The following is an 11,073-nucleotide window of genomic DNA, read 5'->3' on the forward strand; positions in this document are numbered from 1 at the left end:
GAGAAGGACCAGAGTGAGATGCCATTGAGGAGATTGCGTAAAAGGAGCGAGATTTTCTGAACAATAATCGTGCTTGGAACACATAACCTAGATTTTTCGGAACAACGATTTTGCAATATATTAAAAAAATATATTAGCAAAAAAACACAAGTATTTTTTTAACAGAGTTTTTTGTTACAGTTTGATTACCGTTTGTATATAATATGTTGTATATATGAACTGATCGTTTAAAGAAAATAAGATTATTTATGATATAAATAGCGTTGTTTTCCACGTTTTCCTTTTACGTGACTTCTCCATGAATCAAACCGGAAAATACCAATTATCTCCGCAATAGCATCGTCGCCTATTTCCGGAAGATGTCTGCTAATAGCTATCAAATCCCGCGTAGTTTTAAATGTATAAATGTATATATATATTGCAGTTACAAAAGAAAATTTCAACATTAATAACATATAACTTCTGTTGTATTGCATGTTACTTTTATATTTTATATATATATTTATATTCTGTGTATTTTTACTGATAATGCTTCATATTGTAACGATGCATCCCTCCACCGTTACCCGGCCGTCGATCCGCCGGAAGTCCGCCGCCCGACAAACACCGGTCGGGCATAATGCGGAGGCGCCGAACGCCCATTTTTAAAAGCATAAGAAACGCGCCGATTTATAACCGCCGTTGAAACGCGCGTTTACCCGGAACCACCGCCGCGCTCGGGTAACCGTACCGACCGTTCTCGAAACCACCCGAGTCGCGCGCAGCGGTTCACCGTTAAACAATATTCTATCACCCAATCTTCTATCACCCTTCGCCGAGAGTTTGCGGCATTTCTGAGAGCGATTCATCCGACCTTATACGAAAAAGGAAACGAGGTTGAGCGTATTCAACCTCCGTCGAGAGTTCTCGACACCTCGAATAAATACGTCCACCTACGTGCAACGGCGATCATCCAGTGGTAGGGAGTTCCCTGCCATTGACGGGTGTTCCCGTCGGCCGTTGCACTCCTGAATTCCAAGAGAAAGACCATCCCGGACGAAACGATAACGCGCTATTCGTGAACCGGCAGTAATTCCGCGACCGTCATTTACACAATCGGACTAGCCATTAATACGGCGCGCTAAGTCTCGCTCACGGGAAGAATCTATATCCTGCCGCGACACCGATCGACGTACACAAATCGATACAGGCGCGTCTAAGGACCGCCCACCGGCCCGACCGAAATTACCGCCCAATAACTGGCGGCCTCTGCCGAAATCACGACCCGCGAGCGTAATCGATAGTATATCGAACCGCCGGAATCACGCTCCGCGCCGCGCATACGTGCATTCGGATGCACCGCACCCGACACGACCGCACCGCTACCCGAATCCGCATCTTATACACATACGTTTGCATTCTTGTCAACCACACCCTACCAGTCGCATTATATATATACTATCGATATTCTGATAATTTATTATAGATCTATATTATACATTTGCGCAGGCACTCATTCACCTCTCGTCTCGCACGCACACAACTACACACGCCCACACACAGACACCGTTTATACACACACACATTTATACGCAATAAATTATATTCTACCTAACAACAAATTATCTTTTACTTTCGTTCGTCTCTCGATACCCCTTTTACGAGCCTCGGATCCCGACCGAGTTATCCGCGACCGCCTCGCGAAAGCGATTTAATTACAATATATTCCAAAAATATCTGACAAAAAATGTAATATTACTGATAATTTTAGTATTTCCCGAGAATATTCGATAAATAGATCAAATATTACTGATGATCGAGTTTTGTATTGTATATTCTAAAAATATCGGATAAATAATATACTACAAATACATTATAGAGATATTATCTGTATATCTTGTATATCTATAGTACATTCAGTAAATAAATTCCGGCAATACGAAAAATGGCATTGCTATGTATATCTGCAAATAAATAAATTCGCGTAACTCAAAAATATATCCTGAGAATAACGAGAAATAACATACTATAAGAGATGTTATAAGAATGTTCTCAGTATATTATATATATAACATATATTCACAGTATGAGTATAGAATATTCGAATGATATCATGTGTTGTGTAGGTCACGCATCAACGCAACACAACCTTTAACAGGACCTCCGCTTCTTAGAACTGGAGAAGGTATCCGCTGAGAGAATGCTCACTCCAGAAGAGTCTCGGTGCAAACGGCTATTTGTCGAAACTCAGAAGAAGCGCTCTGCGCTCGTGACGCAGAAAAACGCTATATCAAAGGGATCGTCCCGATTGCGCACATTACCAATCGGACACGATAATATTTCCCGATCGGACACAGTCCCGATCGGACATAGGCTCGATCGGACACAGACCCGATTGGACACAGTTCCGATCGGACACATACTGTTGCAATCGGACACAGGCTCGATCGAACACCGACTCAATCGGTCACAGTTCCGATCGGACACATATGGTTACAATCCGACACCATCCCGATCGGACACATATGGTTGCAATCGGACACCATCCCGATCGAACACAGCCCCAATCAGACATAGTATATCAGCAAATATATAGGTTTGGTTAGGTTATATCTTTCAAAAGGGGACTCCCCGTAACGGAGGGCGGCGGAACATAATGCTTCCACGCATATACTTTTCAATGCAAAGTAAGGTTCCACATAGGTTTACATCTACTTTCCACGCGAAGCGAGGTTCAACGCAAACATATGTGTCTAGTTTTTTGATAGTGGAGCCCCACAGTAGGGGGGGGGGGGAGGGGGGCGGAACTCACTGTGTCCACGCATACATTTTCCCATCCACACAACAATTGTAGGGTGAATCTAGCTTCGCGATGGGGATTGTGTTCGATCGAGATGATGTTCGATCGGGTCTGTGTCCGATTGCAACCATATGTGTCTGATGGGAATTGTGTCCGAATAGGCCTGTGTCCGATTGGGACTGTGTCTGATTGCAACAGTATGTGTCCAATCGGGTCTGTGTCCGATCGAGCCTGTGTCCGATTGAGCCTGTGTCCGATTGGGTCTTTGTCCGATTGGAAAATATTGTCGTGTCCGATCAGTAATCGAGACTCACTCATGCTTCCTCCTTAAGAAGGGCCCATCGACGGAACTCAAGGTCTCTCATCACGGAGCCTTGTACATTTTCTTAAGCACAAAGCATCGTTAAACGAGAACCTTTGTTCAAACAGTGCTACACGGAATTTATGACAGCTTATATCTCACTAGGTCATATCGAGCTGATATGTAGCAGGAAGATGACCGGCCATTTCTACTATACCTCAACATTCCGTAGTAAAAGCGACGAAAAAATCAAGAGAAAAAAATCAGTTTCCTCTTTAACGCCTCGTTCCGAATCTCGACGGAAATCTCCATATAATATTCTGCTTTTTGGACTAAAACTGCAGACTTCTGGCTGATTCTGACCTGTTAGCGTCTCCATTAGTATACTTTCACTACAAACATCTTGAAGATGTTTTGTCAAATCTGCATCCAGCCAAACCTCTACAGGATCCTTCCTATGACGAATGGACTCGGTGGCGAAAGCACAAGACTTCCGACTCACCACTATCACCGTGGTACGGTATCTATCAGCACCATACCTCGCAATTCGCATCTTAATACAGCTCGCGCAGGACGAAAATTTGCGTTTTCCTCTCGAGATGGCTGTCATCGCTCCAATATCTATGTGGGCGAGATGCTCGCTAGAGCGTGCTCTATGAAAGAGGCGTTAGAAGTTAAGTAACAAACTATTGGTCTTTTCGGAACCAAAGGCTTCCGGCTAAGCAAGTGGGCCGGCACGCATTGTGTCTGAATAGGGATTAGAAGGAGCGACTCATTTGTGACTGTGAACAGTGTAGGAACCTTGGTGTCTTCTGAGCTCCTGCCGAAAATATCTTCCGTCTGCAGACCATTCCGTCTCTGACCTTGATTGGAGATCCTAGTAAGAAGATCATCCTCTCAGATGTAGCAAAACTTTTCGACCCGGCTATCTGAGCGGCTCCCGTACTCATTGACGCTAAGAGTTTCCTCCAGACTTTGATGATTGGCTTTTTTTTTGGTTCTCGCCCTTCAGGCGTACTGGCTGCGCTTCATCTCCATGCTGCCATATCTGGACCGCCTGAGCATTCCCTGGTTAAGCGGCATCTTGGGCAAGCATTTCATGGATTTACATGGCTTTTCAGCCTCTAAAAGAGTATATGTCGGCGCGATATATTTGCGAGACGTCCGGTATTCCGAAAGCGAATCTTTTGGTCGCAAGAACCAAGGTCACGCCGGTAAATCCAGTTTCGATTCCGAGATTAGAACTGCGTCGCCCTGCTAACGGCGCAGCTGCTCCATCGGAACGCCTCGGCCTATCTGCCAACGACTTCCATGCCTGTACGGACGCTAAGACCGTCCTGATATGGCTGCAGGTTCATCCCTCATGCTGGAAGCCGTTCATCGCCAATCGTGTAGCCACCATTCAGGTGCCATCCTTCCCATTCCCATCCCATTCCTAAATTGGAAGTTTCTTGCTAGTTCCAGTCACGAACTGACATTCATTTATTCAGCAGGCTAACAATGATCTTTTGACTTTATGGTCTCAAGAACCCAAGAGTTGGCGTCTATTACTACCCCATTGTTTTTTAAAGGCAACTACGCCCTCTTGTTAGCTATTGGAGATGTCATCATCTGTTGGAAAAAACTGCGTTCTGAGAGCCTCAGATTGTCGATGTCTCTCCTCCTCCTTCTTTTTCGCATTTCGTCCTATCAGCGAATCTGAAGAATGCGGCCCAGACTTTCTTGAATTCGTTAATCGATCTCGCTATAACTATCAGGGTGGATGCCTCTCCGAGTTGCATCTCACGTTCTTCTCTTTCCGCAATTCATGCAGCACAACTTTGGAGGATATGTCGCAAAGTCTGATTCCTCCTTCCTAGCAATAAGAACATATCGCGCTATCCGCCTTGGCAATTCTAAATAAGTATTGGCCGAAACAGCCATGGCCAGTCATCAGCTATATCAAATGAAATAATATGTTTCCGTGAGGGCGATCTATCCAAGCCGACAATATAGGGATTATCTTTCTCATCCTTTTGTCTGGAACATCAGGCCCTGACAAGTATATGGCTCATTGTCTTCTGAGGAGAATCGTTTCAGCGAATCTTATCTCGGCCTCAATCTCATGCGTCCATTCACCTTGGGCCCTCAGATCTCACACGCACATATACAAGGTGGGCCAAAAGTCTGGATATAGTTGAATATCTCGAAAACTGAGCCCGATAGACAAAAATGTTTCAGACAAAAGTTGCATGGTTTCGAGAAGGTCACATGATAAAAATATGGACTTGACCTTGAATAATCTTTTCGAGATGAGATCAATGTGATCAATGTTTTCTTAAATGTAATCCCCCATTTTTTATTACATATTCTTGTAGCTTATCTCCAAAGCTTTTCAAAATATTATAATAAAGTATTTTTTCATTAAGTATTTTTCAAGTTATTTTATAACTTAATCTGACTTATTTTGATATAAAAAATAAAATATCTCGTAAAATATTTAGTTTTCGATAATCTTAAAAAATAAAATATCTCGTAAAATATTTAGTTTTCAATAATCTTACTGTAATACTTTTATGTACAGAATAATAAGACAAATCAATTAGTATAAAAAAATAATTTGTTTTTAAAAAAAGGTATGTAATTATTTACAATGTATTTTTTTAAACAATTATTTGTTTTTTTACACTAATTGATTTGTCTCATTATTCTGTACATAGAAGTTTTACGGTAACATTATCGAAAACTAAATATTTTACGAGATATTTTATTTTTTATATCAAAATATCAGATAAAAATATAAAATAACTTAAAAAGTTAAGTGGATCTTGACCTAACCTTGGTAATGTCACCAAAGATCAAATAAATATTATCGTTCATTGCGTCTTTGTAAACCTTATAATTTTTGTCTGAAACTTTTTTTTCAAAATTGCACTGTTTACGAAATATTCGACTGTATCTAGATTTTTGACCCACCCTATATACTCCTTTTTCGGTAGCGAGTAAAATGGCCTCATTGAATAAGACTGTCCTGTAAGCGGATATTATCCATAAGGCAATTATCTTTTGACATAATGGCAATTGGACCCTGTGGGAAAAGGACACTGTCGCTTCACACGGAGACGCCGTATAGCATGATCGATAGAAGCATTTTGGAGTACAACTGCCGCTTGCTTTCATCACGGCCCTTTAAATTGGGCATCAAAGGACCTTCATAACTCTGGCCGCATTGGCCTTCACATATTCGAAGTGGTTTTTAAAGGACCATTGGCTATCTAAAATCATGCTAAGATACTTTATCATCTTCCGTATCTGGATGCGCGCGTAGGTGACCAGGATGTCTAGGATGGCTGCCGGTCTCCGCCATTCATGGAAAAGTACGACCTCCGTTTTGGCCTCGATCACGGTGACGCATTTTCTCGTTGCATCACCCTGCCACGCAAGTCGTCGCTGAGGCTTCCTTCCTAGGAGCAAAAGGATTGATTCAAATCGACGGTCGACTTCAGCACTCGTCGCTAGCCCTTGAGTATCCGGTTATTCTGACGAAAGGGAACCATTTCTTGCTGCTACTGGCCCGCGACGCGCATCACCAGATTCTCCACAGAGGATCTCAGTTGATTCGTTCTCGCTGCTACTGGATCATTTTATTCCAACTCACTAATTTGTTCGTGATCCACCATTGCATGAGAGGTGCTTGTTTCCAAAGTGAATCAGCTTAACAGTAAATGAGCCAGCTTTCTGCGGACCGCATTAGAGAGCCATCGTTTTTGTCCGTGTGAACTCTTCTAGCTACGGGCTTTGAAGGGTCGAGGGTACAAATCCTTCAAGAACTACATTTACCTGTTTGTATGCATGACTACGAGGGTAGTACATTTGAAAGCCGTTCAGGTCTCAAAACTGCATATTTTTTAACTGTTTTCAAGCGATTAGTCGCGAGATGGATAAACAAATTTTATCGTCCGCGACATTTCATCCGTTCGCGACATTTTCATAATTATACGGTTTCACGTGGGTTTGCAATTTTTTGCACGAAGCGACGTCCAGCCTACATCGCCCTGTGCTTCGGACGCGAAACGAGGTTTATAATTATACGATTTCACATGAGTTTGCAACTTTCTGCGCGAAGCGTGTTATTATTATTTAGATAATATTATTTAGAGCTATTAATTTTGTTTAGAGCTGTTATTATTGTTTACATGCTGATTGTATCCAAAAACGTAAGAAAATGAGTTTTTTCAATTTTTTTCAGCTTTTTCATCTTTTTTTTTGAGAATGATATTATGACATGTTGGTGTTTACAGTCTTGTAATACATTAATAAAATGAAATATTTCAGCGAAATATTTTTAAATTATAATCTCTTTTTTCATATGAAAATCTTAAAAATTGTTCATTTAGCCAGATAATTAAAATTTGAATATCTCAGAAACTAGACATTTCCGCACATTCGCACTTGCGACATTCGACTACATTTAGTAAGTGCTACATTCCTGTAAAATTTTATCAAATTCAGAGATAGATCGTGTACGAAAATATGAAAACCAATAATGAAAAAAGTGATACCCCAACAAATAACTTCATCAATATAAATGGAGTACTTAATCAATAAAATTCAAAGTAATACCTCACAACATCCCGTAGATGCATTTTTAGCTGGTGTTGCACCAACTTTAAAAACTTTATCTCTTTATTATTTAAATTTAGCAAAATCTGAAATTGTTGCCACCGAAATACGAAAAGGGAATTGAATGGGGAAGATATTTTCAATTCCCCCCGGGTGCGATATTGCGATTAATTACGAAAAGAGAGTGGACTGTATTTTATTAAAGCGAACATTCGAATAACGAAGACGAAATTCATTCACCGCACGGTGCATACCTTATAATCTCCTAGCTCATTCCTCGTCCCTCTTGTAGGCTCCGAATTCCTTCGTCTTGTGTGAGTCGAAGGGAAAGGAGGCGAGCAAACAGGACGATAATAGGCCAAGCAAGCAAGAGTCAAACATGCACGTCAAAAGATGCACCAGAAGCTTCGTCCCTCGTGGCCGGAAACGTCCGTCCTCAAAACTGCTCTGTGCAGACTAAATGACTGCATCTCTTCGTGAGAACCACTGGCGAGCGAGAGTTTTGCAAGCCAAGTAAAAGCTCGAATTTTCGACACGAGTATTCATCGATGGATCGATGAGGGCAGCACCGATTAGTGAGTCGTTAAGAGAGCTGCTGCTCGATCCCGATCCACCGACTTCTCACGCGATAATCGATAAACAGGCAAATTAAACAAGCAAAGACTTACAATTACCCAAAATCCTAATATTCTATTACGACTACTAATTGTCAAGTGATTAAGATTACAACTAACAACTAATGTGAGCGCCAAACAGAAATGCTTATGAAACATTCATATCAAGAAAGGTCTAATCAGAATTGTAATCATACTTTAAGCAGCTCATTATCAATTTCTATTCCGCTACTAATGCCTGAAACATTATTACAACAGGACGATAGCATTTAAATATCAACATCAAATCTCGTCTCCTTTTACAGCAACTCCAAACAATACCAACAATGCAGAATTACTTTCAAAGTTTTCATAAGTAAATTCAGCTACTGGAAATCCCTTTTTCAAATAGTGTAATAAACAGACTACGTCTGATTTAAATAGGATAGAAAAATATTTACTCTAAATACGTTAATTATTATTACTTACCTCAGACAAACTGCTAACTGTTTCTTCGGAGTTGTAGTTTTTCTCTAGCAAGTGTCTTACTTTCTTAAATGTATTTCTATTTTACTCAATAATATATTAAAAGAATTTTCAGACATTCTGAAATATTCAAAAACTTTTCTTTTAGCTTCAATTAGTTCCATATACAGGATAGGAAATTGTCCTTTGCTTTTTCTTTTTTTTCCATAATTCATGCATCCACTTCCGTTTCTTCATCTCATTCGCTTTCTCTTCATCCAAAATTATAGCAATCATTGCAAATTCGTCATTCGTAAACTGAGCCATCTCGAGAATTGCTGAGTTAAACTGATCAAACTATATGAATATATGTGAATAATTGTCACTGTTAAATTCCCCCCTGACTGAAGTGAGAAAGGTATTTAAGGTGGCAGGAAGCACGAAGCAAGCATCCATCTCTTCCGTGGCAACCGCACTGTCTATATAGGGCATTTACACATTCTTTCAGCTCGACAAATAATTGTTAGAAAACAACATCTGCGGATCTGGAAAAATATGCGAGATACGAATAGCTAAATTCGAGTCTTTCGCTTTCCGGGCAACTGTTCTTACCATTGATCTATTCAAACTTCACATCTTATGCCATTGTAACACAGTTTGTACGACTTCAGAGCGATGTTGGAATTTCGCTCAATGGATGCAGTACTGACCGTCATAGAGAAATGCCCAACACGTCTCCAGAGCGAAAGTCATACGGTTCAGCTGCCATAGCTGGTTCGTCGCTCACGAGGAAGGATGAGGAAGAACCCCTTCAAAAAAGGAAACGAAATTTATGGATACATAAAGCATGGGCAAAACGTAAAACGGAGGGTGAATTTTATACTCTATACTGTTATAGCCCGAACAGGCTGTACACGAATTATTAAATATATTATTCTAAATACATATTATTTTATATGATTGCTCAACATGTAACGCGAATACAGATCACGTTACGAGCGTTGACCGAACAAAGCGCTGACAACGCGAGCCACGCGCAAAGCCCGAGCGACCGTGCAATCATTTTATTGCGAAAACGCGGATATCAGGCAAGCGGAAGAAGGACATTGCGAAAATGCAACGTAGAAGTCCTACTTAAAAGCGAAATAAGAAAGAATAAAGAAATTGCGAAAGTGCAAGCAAAGAAGTCCTACTTAGAACTTCTTAGCTTGCATCCGGATATTGCCAAAATCAAGCGACAAGACACACAGCCTTGTCGCTAAACGATCCCCTCCCGGGAAGCCAAGAGGAGTTAATAAAAAGGCCCACCGCTAACGAACGGGGGAAGTCTTTACAATTAATATTACGCGGGTAGTCACAATAACTACCAAACAGGCAGTCTAAATCAATAATTTACATAACGCGCGCAATCTTTATTCCTTTACGCGAGTAATATCGCTAACAGCCGCGAGTGTCAAAGCGAGTGTCAATAATTATTATAATATTGAATAGCCATGCAGTCGGCAGAAATATACACGAAGAAGCGAAAGGCGAGTCTCGAGACCGAAACTCGACTCTAGACACGTGCCCGTTAAGATATCCGCTATCGCGATACGCGACGCGAGTTAATGTGCGGGAACTGTATAACTAAGCCAATTTACGAATAAAGCAGATATATATATTTATTCCAATTACAAAAGTGTCTATCTCTATTATCAATAACCTCCGTGAGCTACTCAGGCGAAGCCCGAATTCCCAAATTCCTCCCGGCAAACGATCCCAACTACCATGCCTTTCCGGAGGCACAACAATACAAAAAATTTATTGATGATTCAACTAAATTTTACTAATATTTTTGCATGTCGGAACATGCTTTTAACGTGTTACTCAATATAATCGCTAATAAAATACAAAAACAATATACAAGATGGAGAGAACCGATTAAACCAAGAGAACGGTTAGCGATTTGTTTAAGGGGGCATATACCTTTCTCGGACAAAAAAAATAGCATATTTCATGATTTTTTTTCGGCGAAAATATAAAAGCTACGAGGATCGGTTTTTTTCACAAATAAAAGTACACATTTTAGATTGCATTTTTTGATTTTTGTTTATTAATTGTATGGAAAGTACTTTCCCTACAGCCCCTCGCCCTAGGCCTTGCATGTCTTGTAGGGTTTTGCGGTACCGGCGGAATCTCCGAGCTGGTTTATCTGAAACAAAGAAATCAAAAAGGGTCTTAAAATTTATGATATTTTGTAGTCCCTATCGGATGGGATTTCTAAAATCTTGATTTTTAACAGAATGGCGGACTTTCAAACTTAAGATATCGATTTTTGGCCAAAATTTTCATTT

General features: G+C 40.6%; 1 protein-coding gene across 5 annotated transcripts in view; it reads left to right on the forward strand.

Annotated features, from left to right (window-relative positions):
• Positions 1 to 11,073, forward strand: part of Cow (Proteoglycan Cow) — a 759,293-nt gene that overhangs the window by 475,416 nt on the left and 272,804 nt on the right. The window lies entirely within an intron of this gene.

This window comes from Polyergus mexicanus, unplaced genomic scaffold (genome assembly GCF_030449975.1).
Source record: "Polyergus mexicanus isolate NDT 795.1 unplaced genomic scaffold, iyPolMexi1.0 SCAF_9, whole genome shotgun sequence".
Taxonomy (NCBI): Eukaryota; Metazoa; Arthropoda; class Insecta; order Hymenoptera; family Formicidae; genus Polyergus; species Polyergus mexicanus.